The 14,082-nt window shown below is 39.4% G+C and overlaps 1 protein-coding gene across 3 annotated transcripts in view; it reads right to left on the bottom strand.

The window, feature by feature from the left end:
* LOC133420128 (FHF complex subunit HOOK-interacting protein 1A-like) overlaps positions 1–14,082 on the bottom strand; it is a 49,518-nt gene that overhangs the window by 32,727 nt on the left and 2,709 nt on the right. The gene's annotated exons all lie outside the window — the stretch shown is intronic.

Below are 14,082 nucleotides of genomic sequence, written 5' to 3'. Positions count from 1 at the left end.
ATATGTTAATCAGGTTTGTAAAATAGCGTTTTTCCATCTCCGTAATATTGCAAAGATTAGGAAAATCCTCTCGCAGAGTGATGCAGAAAAACTAGTTCATGCGTTTGTATCTTCTAGACTAGATTACTGGAATGTGTTATTAGCAGGATGTCCAAGTAATTTGCTGAATAGGCTCCAGCTGATTCAAAATGCAGCAGCAGTGCTGACAGGAATCAGCAGGAGAGACCACGTCTCTCCAGTGTTAGCGTCGCTCCATTGGTTACCTGTAAAATTCAGAATCCAATTTAAAATTGTATTACTTGCATATAAAGCCCAAAACGGCTTAGCTTCGCATTATTTGCAAGACCTGATAGTGCCTTATGTTCCTGGCAGAGCTCTCCGTTTTCGGAGTGCAGGTTTTCTCGTAGTTCCTAGAGTATCTAAATGTAGATTTGGAGGGCGGGCGTTCTGCTATCAGGAACCATTACTATGGAACAAACTTCCAATCTGGGTTAAAGGTATAGTCTGTAATTGTATTCAAAAACATTTATTGTTATACTGGGTGAAATGGTCCTTCCATCCTGAGAGTAGCCAGTGAATAATGTGTTCAGAAAAAGGAAAGAAAAAAATCCGACCTCTCTGACAGCTTTAATCCTGTAAAAACTCTGACCAATCTGTTTATTGCGCACCGATTGGCAGGGATTGGTCAGAGGACCAGAGGATTGGCAGGGGGAAATAACCAATCAGATGCCTTCTTTTTAAGTCCCGCCCACGCCCCCCTCTGTCGCATGCGCGCACTCGTCACGTCGAAAATCTTGCCGGAAAACTTCACACACTCGAGTCACGTTTGCTGAAGAATGGCAGAGAAAACGAGAAAACGCAACCAAAAATACCACCTCCAGTGTTACTTGTAATGGCTCGCCCTGCTAAAAAGGCTAAAAAATGAAAGCCAAAGTGCGATTCTGCGGCGCAGGTTGTCCGCTACTGGGGTCTGCCACGGACCGAAGCGCACCATTCTGCGTTGGTGTAACGCGGAACCATAAATCAGCCTTCAGTGTGTGCTCCGTGTGCTGTTCTGAACTTCTCTGTTGTCTAATTTTGCTGGGACGTCGGGTCCCTCCTCCGAGACACAACTTTTGCGGTATGCGTTCATTGTTGTATCTAAAAATGATGTGCAGTGCCCACCCAATCAGAAACGGTACAGATATTTTATGATATTTTTTTATATTCATAAAAAAATTAAATTATTAAAAAATAAAGGATCCCCATAACTTTGATTGGGTGGGCAGGACAGACGTTTGTGTGGGCACAGCCCCCCCCCCCCCCCCCCCCCTAAAACCGGCCTCGCTTACAGGTGAATGAGACATGGGGTAGTTTTGTTGAAAATGTGCTGTCCAAAATGTCCTGGAAAACTCCACTCCTGCAAATGTGTTTTCCACAAAGTTTGTGGGGGCGTGGCTTTGGACGGAGCGCTGACGGGAGGGGGAGGAGGGGGCGGGGCTTAGAGGAGGGGCCACTTTCTAGCTAATTTTGCTAGCTCTCCAACATTACTGACTATACCTTTAAGGAGGCTGACACTAGAGCCCTGCGCGGGACTGTTTTCTTCATCCTGCTCCCGCTGCATTTCTTTACCATTACCTCCCGCACCCGCAACGTGTGTGTTCCGCTTCCGCAGTGTTTTCATCCGCTCCTGCAAAACTCACCTTTTGCGCACGCATCAATTATGTGATTGTGGTTACAGCAACAAGAGTAGGTTGTGAGTGGCTCAAATAACACGAATAAATAACATAAAATAAACAATGTTAATGAATGAAACGAATTACTGCAATTTAACAAATGAATCGCTTGACCATTACATTGCTGTGGAGGAAGAGAATGCTGCTGACCGACTGAGGTCCCAATCCCCCGTCTCTCTTCCATATGCGCCCACAGACACTAAACGCAGCAACCAAATATCTGACTGGCCTTGCTTTGTCTTTGTTTTGTAAAGATCTTGTTTGAGGTTTATTTTCTACGTCATTGATTTCCATCTGGTCGCTAGGCTACATCCCTATCCCGCAGTGTTTTTTTTTTTTTGTCCGCCCGCTCCCGTCCGCAGCAAAATTCAAACCGCCCGATCCCGCGAGATTTGCCAATGCAGCCCCCTTAATCATTTGGGATATCTGGATCAAACCAGCGACGCACAGAAAACGTCATGACGCAATTCCCCTCATTTCTGCTTCTTCTTCCTGGATCCAAATCCAAAACAACAACAATAACAGCAGCACGGCGGATAATTAACAGCCCAGTAGAAGTCGTTTTGTTTCTTATCCCTGTAGTTCACCTTTTTCAGCGTCTTCCAGCGGAGCTTGATCTGGTCTGGCGTTCCTACAAATCCTGCTTCGCTCACCTTTTCGCTCACCTTTTTGTAAATCTTCTATCCCGGTACTTTCTACCGTCTACAAATGCAGAAATGTTCATATCCTTCATTCCATTTATGAAGTGATTAGTCTCCTCCTGGTCTTGCGTTTGTTCATGATTAAAAGAACTTCCTGGACTCAAAAGAGGGGGGATATATATTATTTTTCGGCACTATCTGGTTCTCTATAGATGATATAACATGAATTACTCCTATGTGGGATCAATAAAGTTCTTATTTTTGCCGTCTGAGAAAATTAAATATATTATATTTGGTGCCTAACTGTTTCCCAAGTATATTAGTGCGTGTGTGAATGAATAAATGAGACGTAAAACGTACATTTCTTTGTAGAAAGGCGCTTTATGAAAATAAGTCCATTTACTATTTACTATTAGTTTACAGCGCAGTCTTGAACATCCAATATGGCGGCGACGTTGACGTATCACAGCAGCTCCATGCAAGGAGGAGTGTACTTACCCGATTTGAGCAGCCCCCGGGTCTGGCACTCAGAAGGCGCGCCGATTTTTTCCAGTGGCCAACCGCGGTACTGCAACAAAAAATCCCATGCGGCCCAGAAAGCTTTTTTCCCATAGACCGCATTAGTAAAAGAGAAGCCTCTAAAACTGTTCACAGGACACCTCCAGCTGTAATCCCCGGCAATTACTAATCTTTGTATTCTATATTTTTAAGTCATGGACTTTATATCCGTCAAAAATGTTTTATAACGGCCAGAAAAGTCAAAGAAAAGTCTCTTTCTGGGCGTGACGTCACGGCTGACGTCACAGCCGTGTCCGTGCATTCCACGGATGTTTATATTAATATATATTATGTAATTATATTATATTAATACATTAATAATATATGTAATACTATACATGTAATAATATACATTAATTAAGATATTATATTAATACATATTATATTAATACTCGCGTCATTGCCCCGGGGCATGATGGGAGGTGACTCAACTGCGCATGCTCTATGGGCCGCTGTATGCGGAATTAAACCCGGAAGTCAGAGATTTTTGAGTGAGCTGAGCTGAGTGAGCAAATTGCATTGAAATGAATGGGCGGCCATTTTTAGTCTCCAATCCAGTTTCTATAATACATCCATGGATTTGAGTCACACATGCGCAGTCGCGCATAGACATCATATAGAACACTAGACTGAGCAACCAACGTAACCGCCCATAGGCGGAACGTAACGCGGGGCCGCCATATTGGAGTGGTGATTCGCTCCATTCAGTATAATGGACTTTAACCGGGTTGATAGGAGCAATGAACAGTCAGCGCATTTAATTAACAATAAAACATGGTTTGGCGGGATTTATTGTTTTTTGTTCATACTTGGCACAACGTAACACACATCTTAAACACTGGAACACTGGATATACATCACACACACACACACACACACACACACACACACACACACACACACACACACATATATAGCCTATATATATATATATATATAGCCTATCTCTCTCTCTCTCTCTCTCTCTCTATATATATATATATATATATATATATATATATATATATATATATATATATATAAACGGCTATTTTGCAAAGTACATACATTTTTAAGCTCATGGTGCACGGACATCACATTTTTAATCATCTCTCCAGTCTTGATGCTCCGGTCAGCTCGAGACAATTCCATTGAGTCCAAATCCCATGCAGTATATTCCTCAATTTAGTATTCCAAAACGAATAATGCAAACTACAGATCACGTCATTGGCACCTGAGAATAGAGCTTTGCCACCTCGGTGGCAAAGCTCAGTGGAGTGCGCTCTGAATTTGGGCACACCTCTACCAGCCCTATAGGTCTGGGAAATGTACTTGCAAATATCCAGAGTGACAGTCTTTGTGAGGAAAGATCTATTCCACCTTCTCTTTGCCACCTCCAAAACAGACAAACAGTTGTTACGTCGCCCTCATGGAAGGTGAAGCTCCTAAACCCGCTTCGGGTTTACCCGCTTCGGGTTTAGGAGCGCACCTGATCTCATCATGCGCGCTGCGCACACATGATGAGATGAGGCCTCTCCTCCTCCTCCATTTGCACAAATTGATGAAACCAAAACAAACTAAGCAAACGTAATTCATTTGGTAGATAGAGTCCAGTTACTACACTACAGAATAGACTACAGTTCAGTTGAATGGATGAAATTCGCGCTTCAAACCAGTCACTTACAGTCGGTGCGTAATGTATGAATGAATAATGATCTCTGTAAAGCGCTCTGGGTGCCTTGAAGGGCGCTATATAAATCCAAGTCATTATTATTATTATTATTATTATTATTATTATGTATATATATATATATATATATATATATATATATATATATATATATATATATATATATTTATATATATATATATATATATATATATTTATATATATATATATATATATATATGAGCCCACACATTCATCAAGGTTAGCTAAACTGAATATGAAACTACACACTTATAATAGCAGTGGTGTGATAAGTAAGATAACATGTAATTTGATCATGTTTTATCATGAATCACATTACATTCAGTTAGAAAACTCTAGGATGGCATTTAGACAGCATGTTTATGTTCTCATAAAAAAAAATATATATATGAGATATATAAGTAATATAATATAAGTAATCCCACGACTTCTGTTTTCCTTAGTTTGCTCGTTTGAGCAGGAGTTTGCTGCACATCAGCCTCGCATCCTGATAAGTGACCGTTGTTGTAAGCTTGACGTTCACCACTCCAAGATGGCGGCGCTATTTCTCGCGTTCCAGGAGCCAATGCTCAGTCTAGTGTTCTATATGATGTCTATGCAGTCGCGTCCAACACATGGATGTATTATAGAAACTGGATTGGAGACTAAAAATGGCCGCCCATTCATTTCAATGCATTCTGCTCAGCCAGCGCATAAGCCGAAAAAATCTCTGACTTCCGGGTTTACTTCCGCATACAGCGGCCCATAGAGCATGCGCAGTTGAGTCACCTCCCATGATGCTCTGGGGCCTCCCATCATGCCCCGGGGCAATGACGCGAGTATTAATATAATATGTATTAATATAATATCTTAATTAATGTATATTATTACATGTATAGCATTACATATATTATTAATGTATTAATATAATATAATTATATAATATATATTAATATAAAACATCCGTGGAATGCACGGACACGGCTGTGACGTCAGCCGTGACGTCACGCCCAGAAAGAGACTTTTCTTTTACTTTTCTGGCCGTTATAAAACATTTTTGACGGATATAAAGTCCATGACTTAAAAATATAGAATACAAAGATTAGTAATTGCCGGGGATTACAGCTGGAGGTGTCCTGTGAACAGTTTTAGAGGCTTCTCTTTTACTATTGCGGTCTATGGGAAAAAAGCTTTCTGGGCCGCATGGGATTTTTGGTTGCAGTACCGCGGTTGGCCACTGGAAAAAATCGGCGCGCCTTCTGAGTGCCAGACCCGGGGGCTGGTCCAACATCGTCGGCCATCTTGGAAAGCAACATACGGCAACACCACTTGGACAAACTACAGTTACGTCGCCAGACTTGATAGACAAGATCTAAACACACACTTGTTTTGATATACACTACTCACAATAAGTTAGGGATATTATTATTTACATGATTGCTTTTCCTTTTTGGTCTGAATTTTAATGAAAAAAGTAAAAGTTCCCTTTGATATTACTAATGATGAATGAGAAGAAATTTTCATTTTCATTAGTTTAATATTACCCCAAAAATTTAGACAATAAAAATAATAGCGTCTCACAATATCCCTAACTTATTGTGAGTAGTATGTATGTATGTATATATATATATATATATATATATATATATATATATATATATATATATATATATATATATATATATATATATATATATGTATTTGTATTTATATATATATATATATATATATGGTGGTGTTGCCGTATGTTGCTTTCCAAGATGACCGATGATGTTGTAAGTGGAACAGGAAGTGGAACAGGAAGTGGGGGTCGTCAGCGGCGACAGGAGTCTCGCCCTGGGCGTTCCGGGGAATTCCACGAATACCCATGGATGTGTGTGTGTGTGTGTGTGTGTATGTATTTATGTATATATACAATATAAGGGGGTCTGAACTTGATCCGCTTTGTTTCCTTCAGCTCCTCCTTGAACTTGCACTTCATCGTAATGTACTATTTTTTTAATATTATTATATATAGGCTACCGTTTGTTTTATGCTTGTGCACGTTTGAGACAAATAAAAATCAAATCAAAATTCCTCTGGTATTTCTGGTTAGATAAAGCTTTTACACGTTAAGTCTCTTATGTTCGGCGTCGTTACACGGCGTCCTTTAGTGACGATTTACCAAGCTTGGTATTAACTATTAATATATATGCAGGCAAAAGAGGAGACAAATAAATAAATAAATGTGCGTAAACACACACTGATGAGACGATTAAGTAAAGGTGAAGTTCAGGTGAAACTTCCCCACAAGGACAGAAAAACAGACACAGACAGAGATAATCTGAGAGCAGACTGTGATGTTTAATCTGTGTGTGTGTGTGTGTGTGTGTGTGTGTGTGTGTGTGTGTGTGTGTGTGTGTGTGTGTGTGTGTGTGTGTGTGTGTGTGTGTGTGTGTGTGTCAGGATTAAGGAAATGCACGTCCTGACTGACCTGTATTTTTGTGATAAATTCAGCTTTTTCTGGCTTTTAGCTGATTGAGATTTAATCCCATAATGATCCTGATCATGGTGAATGTTGGGAATGTTTGAGCGGGACGAGCTCAGGAAACCCTGAGTTTCTCCAGAAAACAACCATGAAACAAACGGATATCCCAGTTTCTAGGATCTGAAGCTTCGCTGCGGGCGGAGTTTATTACTCATTTTAAATGCTGTAATACCACGTCTGGCCACATGGGGGCGTATTGATCTGTTGTGTTGATAGTAGACGGTCAGTCCTGTGATACCACTCGGCGCCACTAGACCAGGGCTCGGCAACCCGCGGCTCTTTACACCGCCCTAGTGGCTCCTGGAGCTTTTTCAAGAATGTTGGACCTTTTTTTTCCCTTTTTTTCTTTTTTTTCCCTTTTTTCTTCTTTTTTCTTTCTTTTTCCTTTTTTTCCCTTTTTTTTCTTTTTTCTTTTTTTCTTCTTTTTTCTTTCTTTTTCCTTTTTTTCTCTTTTTTCCCTTTTTTTTTCTTTTTTCTTTTTTTCTTCTTTTTTCTTTCTTTTTCCTTTTTTTCTCTTTTTTTCTATTTTTTTCCTTTTTTTCTCTTTTTTTCTTCTTTTTTTCCTTTTTTCTTGGTTCACTAGTCCAGGGGTCGGCAACCCAAAATGTTTTAGAGCCATATTGGACCAAAAACACATGCTGCATGTTTCTATATTAGTTACAACTGGGGGAAGAGTTTTTTCTCATTATGCACTTCGAGAAAAAAGTCAAAATGTCGAGAAAAAAGTCAAAATGTCGAGATTAAAAAGGAAAGGAAAATGAAAGAAAAAAAGACAAAAAAAGGAAAAGAAGCAGAAAAAAGGAGAAAAGAAGAAGAAAAAGAGAAAACAAAGGAAAAAAAGAAGAAATAAAGCTGCAAGCAGCGATGAACGGGCCCTCGCACTCACGGCCACCGCCCCCATAAGCATATCAGAAATGACACCACCCACGACTCTCTATGTCAAACGATTCAAAAGTTATAACAGAAAATAGGGACAACCAATCAGAAGAAGGGCATAATTCAGGCCAATTAAGTACTCAAGTACTCAATACCGAGTCCGGTGACACCACCCACGACTCTCTATATCAAACCATTCAAAAGTTATGGCAGAGAAAAGTTTTCTAGGGGGCGCTGTTGAGCCATTTTGCCACACCCATTAATGCAAACCATGAAATATCACATTTATCTCCAGGCCTGGCTTGGTGCAAAATTTGATGACTTTTGGGGAACTATCACATATCGACCAATCAGATGAAGGGTGGGCGCGCTTTTTGGCGTCTAGCGTCGCCACGGTAACGCTTTTGAAAGAGAAAAGTAATGTGCGTAGTCGCAAGATGGAGACGCACATTTTGATGCCTGGGTGCACATTACGGTTCGGCCGTATTAACTGCCGAAGGAATGGCATAAATTGCGCCAAAATGACACGATTAATTCAAAATGGCCGACTTCCTGTTTGGTTTGGGCCATGGCGCCAAGAGACTTTTCTTTAAGTTGCGACATGATACAGGTGTGTACCGATTTTCGTGCATGTACATCAAACCGTATTGTGGGGCTTGAGGCTCAAAGTATTCTAGGGGGCGCTGTTGAGCCATTAGGCCACGCCCATTGATGCAAACCATTAAATATCACATTTTTCGCCAGGCCTGGCTTGGTTCAAAATTTTGTGACTTTTGGGGCACATTTAGGGAGAAAAAAGGCCCTCATTTCGTCAGAAGAAAGAATAGAGAAGAATAAAAATTCCTACAGATACAATAGCGCCTTCGCACTGTAAGTGCTCGGGCCCGAAAAAAAGGAAAAAAAGAAGAAAAAAAGGTCCAACATTTTTGAAAAAGCTCCAGGAGCCACTAGGGCGGCGCTAAAGAGCCGCGGATTGACGACCCCTGGTCTCTGGTGTCTGGTTACGGTCAGGCCTGTAATACCACTCGGCGCCACTAGAGGGAAACTTGACGCTGGAGCTTCCTGGTGATTCTTTCACCTCTCAGGTCTCAAGCAGCATCAGGGGAGGAAATGCCTCAAAGTAGAACAATAAAACGCTCTTTATCCATTAAACTAACTTTTTTGAGTCATAAAATGCAACAAAACTGACAAATATTCACATTAGCTGTTTACTGAAGAGTACTCTTAAATTAAATACTTACCGGCTGGATCTACTGCCCTTAGTTTTTAACAACTTGTGCTTTTTATTATTTTACCTCTTTTCTTATCATTTTATTTGTTATTTAAGCGTACTCTTAAATTAAATACTCGTGATTTTTGAAAACCGCGCAAAGTTATGGATAAGCCCTGAATGCAGACATCGTGACGTAGAATTGTTACAGATTACTTTAGTAATCCTGTATTTGACACGGTCTTTGCACGTTTTGACCGTATAGAAACGTAATTCTTGCCATTGTAAGAATGAGATGAACCTGCTGGATCTACAACACTGCACTGCAAAAACTCAGAATCTTACTAGGAATATTTGTCTTATTTCTAGTTAAAATGTCTCATTTTTAGTCAAAAAATCTCATTCCACTTAAAACAAGACTCATTCCTGGAAAAATAACAACACTTTTCACCTGTTTCAAGTAAATTTTCACTTGAAATAAGTAGAAAAATCTGCCAGTGGAACAAGATTTTTTTGCTTGTAATGAGAAAATAAATCTTGTTCCACTGGCAGATTTTTCTACTTATTTCAAGTGAAAATTTACTTGAAACAGGTGAAAATTGTCAAATAAGTAATTTTTCTGGTGATGACTCTTGTTTTAAGTGTAATGAGATTTTTTTTTACTAAAAAAAACATTTTAACTAGAAATAAGACAAATATTCCTACAACTTGTGTTTTTAATTATTTTACCTCTTTTCTTATTATTCTAATTCATTGTATTTGTTATTTACTGTTTAATTGTGTCTCACCGCTTCTAATGTTGATGTAAAGTATTTTTAATTACCTCGTGTTTAATTGTTCTACAGATAAACTTTCCTTTCCTTTGATGACCAAACAATAAAGATCTGATTCTCAGTGAGACCCGGCCGGTTCCAAACGGCTTTTAAAGTCGTTTCCAACCGTTTTAAAGGGATGATTGCGGTTCCTCTGCAGAGATTATCAAAGTCCTCTAATCCCCACAATCCCCCACGATGCCCGGTGACTTTAGTGTTTTCATTTGCAGCGATGCAGCTGTTGTTCATCCCTGAACACACCAGGACCCAGACGCCTGTAAAACTGCAAAAACTCACAATCTTAGCAAGAATATTTATTTCTTAGTCTTATTTCTAGTTAAAATGTCTCATTTTTAGTCAAGAACTCTCATTACACTTAAAACAAGAGTCATTACATGAAAAATAACTTGTTATTTGACAATTTTCACCTGTTTCAAGTTAATTTTCACTTAAAATATTTCTATTAAAGATTATGGAACTCTCTTGACTCAGTTATGTCTTCATACTTATGGCCGGGTAAACGGCCACGTTTGAACAAGACTCACCTTCAAAATATAAAGTCTGCAGGTGGTCTGGTATGGAGTAAGATAACTTCCAAAAAGATGTGTCCATGTTATAACTATTTATATTCGTAATGATAAACATTTGTATGTAAATGAAAAAGTTGTACCCAAAATTCTGCTGTCACACACATGAGTCTGATAAATTATTAGGGTTAGGATTGTTTTTATATGAGTATGAATCTAAAAGTCTTGTGAATACAACTGTAATTTCTACGACTACGAGTCTTCACCGTGAACACGAATTCAAGTTTATGGGTACGTGTCGAAAAACTGTTGAAATGACGTCACAGACAGAAACAGCATAGACATAAGAAAAATAGAGAAACATATTTTCTCATCAACAAAACATGTTTTTTAATTGTCTGAAAAATGGCAAAAAAAAAGAACTTTATTGATCCCACATAGGAGTAATTCATGTTATATCTGCTATAGAGAACAAGGTAGTGCCGACAAACAATATATATCCCCCCCTCACCAAAATAAGAAAAATAGAGAAAAATAGATCAACAAAAGAAATTTAAAATTTTTCAAATAACAAAATAACATAATTGAACCATTTTTCAGACAATAAAATAATTGAAAAAATCTGAAAAATAGTTCAAATATCTTATTTTGTTACTTGAAAATTTAAAAATATGTTTTGTTGATGAGAAAATATGTTTCTCTATTTTTCTTATGTTTGTGAGGGGGGATATATATTGTTTTTCAGCACTACCTTGTTCTCTATAGCTGATATAACATGAATTACTCCTATGTGGGATCAATAAAGTTCTTATTTTTGCCATCTGAGTAAATTAAATATATTATATTTGGTGCCTAACTGTTTCCCAAGTATATTAGTGCGTGTGTGAATGAATAAATGAGACGTAAAACGTACATTTCTTTGTAGAAAGGCGCTTTATGAAAATAAGTCCATTTACTTGTATTAGTTTACAGCGCAGTCTTGAACATCCAATATGGCGGCGACGTTGACGCCATATTGGATGTGGCAGTTGGCTCAGCACTCGATGGGGCGTCTACGTTTATATGTCTATGCTGTTTCTGTCTGTGACGTCATTTCAACAGTTTTTCGACTCGTACCCATAAACTTGAATTCGTGTTCACAGTGAAGACTCGTAGTCGTAGAAATTACAGTTGTATTCACAAGACTTTTAGATTCATACTCACATAAAAACAATCCTAACCCTAATCATTTATCAGACTTGTGTGTGACAGCAGAATTTTGGGTACAACTTTTTTATTTACATACAAATGTTTATCATTACGAATACGAATAGTTATAACATGGACACATCTTTTTGGAAGTTATCTCACTCCATAGTCTGGCCCTCCCAAACATTCGTTGTTATTATTGGGCTGCTAATCTGCGCTGCCTTGCATTCTGGTCCTTCTACTGCGGCGGCGCTGACCGCCCTGACTGGGTGGCGATGGAGTTACATCCAACTGATGATCTGTCAGTTCCTGCCCTACTCGGTTCCTCACTTCCACTTCCTTCACTTAATTCAATCAAAAACCCAGTGGTTAAACATTCTCTTAGAATTTGGGCCCAATTTAGGAAGTTTTTTGGTTTTCACAGCTTCTCTCTTCTGTCCTAACTGCATGCGAGCGTCCGACTGTCGCGTCACAGTGCGTGGCATCGGACGCGCTCTGTCCATACTGAACGCGTTATCGGCCCCACGTTCTACCACGTTCTTTTGATTGACAGCTGAGACTCGCCTTTTAAAAGGCTGATTTATGGTTCCACGTTACACCAACGCAGACCTTACGGCGTAGGGTACCCGGCGCACTCACCGAACGGTGCGCGTCGCCGCGTACCCTGCGCCGTAGGCTACGCCGTCGATTTTACACGGAACCATAAATCAGCCTTTATTCACCCGCCGGTGCACTCCTGAAAGAAACTCCTAAAATAACTCCTAAAAGAGTAAAGGGACAAGTAAAAGATGGGTGATTACTTGTAATCTTCCTACGTTTGTACTTTCTAAACAGAAAACAAGCTTATTATTCGGTGGAATAAGTGGGGAAAAAACCGAACGGTGACCCAATCAAACAGCGAACAGCGTGAGTGACCGGCGTGTTCGTGGTGTTAAATGCAGCAAACATGTCAGCATGTCAGATCATTACTGGGATGTGGGGAAAAGCAGAGGACACGAGAAATCCGGCAGGATCCGGCACAAATTAAGCCTTTATAAGATTAAGATAAGATTCTTATTATATCTTATTATCTTATCAGAAACTTCCAGCTCCCTGGCATCTCCCTCCAGCAGCTGCCACTTTATTGAGGTTCTTGTATTAAAATGACTGTTTCCTACGGCGCTTTCAACTTTTTTTTTCAACTTTCAACCGGCTTTCAACGCGAGCGACAGGAAGAAAATAGAAGCAGGGCGTGCGACGAAAGTCCAGCTCAAAACGGCGCGTCGCATCGGGCCGCGTCGCTCGCAACCAGTATAGACAGTGCAATAAAAAATAAAGCAATGGAACTGTTTTTGACGCTGACGCTCGCTCGCGTCGCATGCAGTGAGGACGCCCCATTGCATCCAATCACTTTTTCAAACCATCCCGTGAGGATCCTTCCAGGAACGGCACAGGAAGGGTATAATCCGTTTTAAAGATTTGTTAATAGACAACACCTTGGCATCTTTTGAGCAGTTAAGTAGTAAATTCAGCCTTCCAATATCACATTTCTTCAGATATCTTCAGGCTAGACCAGTGGTTCCCAAACTGGGGGGCGCGCCCCCTAGGGGGGGCGCGGCGCTATTGCAGGGGGGCGCGCCGAGGTTGGAAGGTAGATTCATTTAAAAAATATATATAATTTTTTTAAGATTTTTTATTTCTTTAAGATTTTGCCTTCAATACATATGTGTAGTGAGAGAGAGACAAGAAATAGGGGGAAGAGAGAAGGGGAATGACTAGGGCTGGGTGATATGGACCAAAAGTCATATCTCGATATTTTCTAGCTGAATGGCGATACTCGATATATATCAATATTTTTTCTGTAAGATAATTGGGGTTTCCCCCAAAGCATTATAGCATAGCATCTCTGTTAGCATCTCTGTTAGCTTCTCTGTTAGCATCTCTGTTAGCTTCTCTGTTAGCATCTCTGTTAGCATCTCTGTTAGCTTCATTTTTTTCTGAGGCAAACCCTTAAAAAAACAGTCAGTTTTAATACAAAGCCTCGTGCCAAATGTCACACAGGTTCCTTTATTAACAGAGGTCTGCACAATATCAACATGTATAAAACAAATGAAATAATAAAGAATAAAAATGCTTCTTGAATAACATAAAACAAATATCCCTTTCCTGCATAACAATTAAATTAAAATACACTGTGCAATTAATACAATGTAGACAGTAACAGGCAGACTTTTCCACTGAGGTTGACAGTAAAAAAAAAAAAAAAAAAAAAAAAAATTAAAAAGATTTTTTTTCTTTTTTTTTAAAATCAATATAAACGATATTGTCTCGTACCATATCGCGTTCGAAAATATATCGATATATATTAAAATCTTGATAT

This window comes from Cololabis saira, chromosome 20 (assembly GCF_033807715.1).
Source record: "Cololabis saira isolate AMF1-May2022 chromosome 20, fColSai1.1, whole genome shotgun sequence".
NCBI lineage: Eukaryota > Metazoa > Chordata > Actinopteri > Beloniformes > Belonidae > Cololabis > Cololabis saira.
Note: the sequence above shows the minus strand (reverse complement) of the source record. Positions and strands in the feature narration are given on the sequence as shown.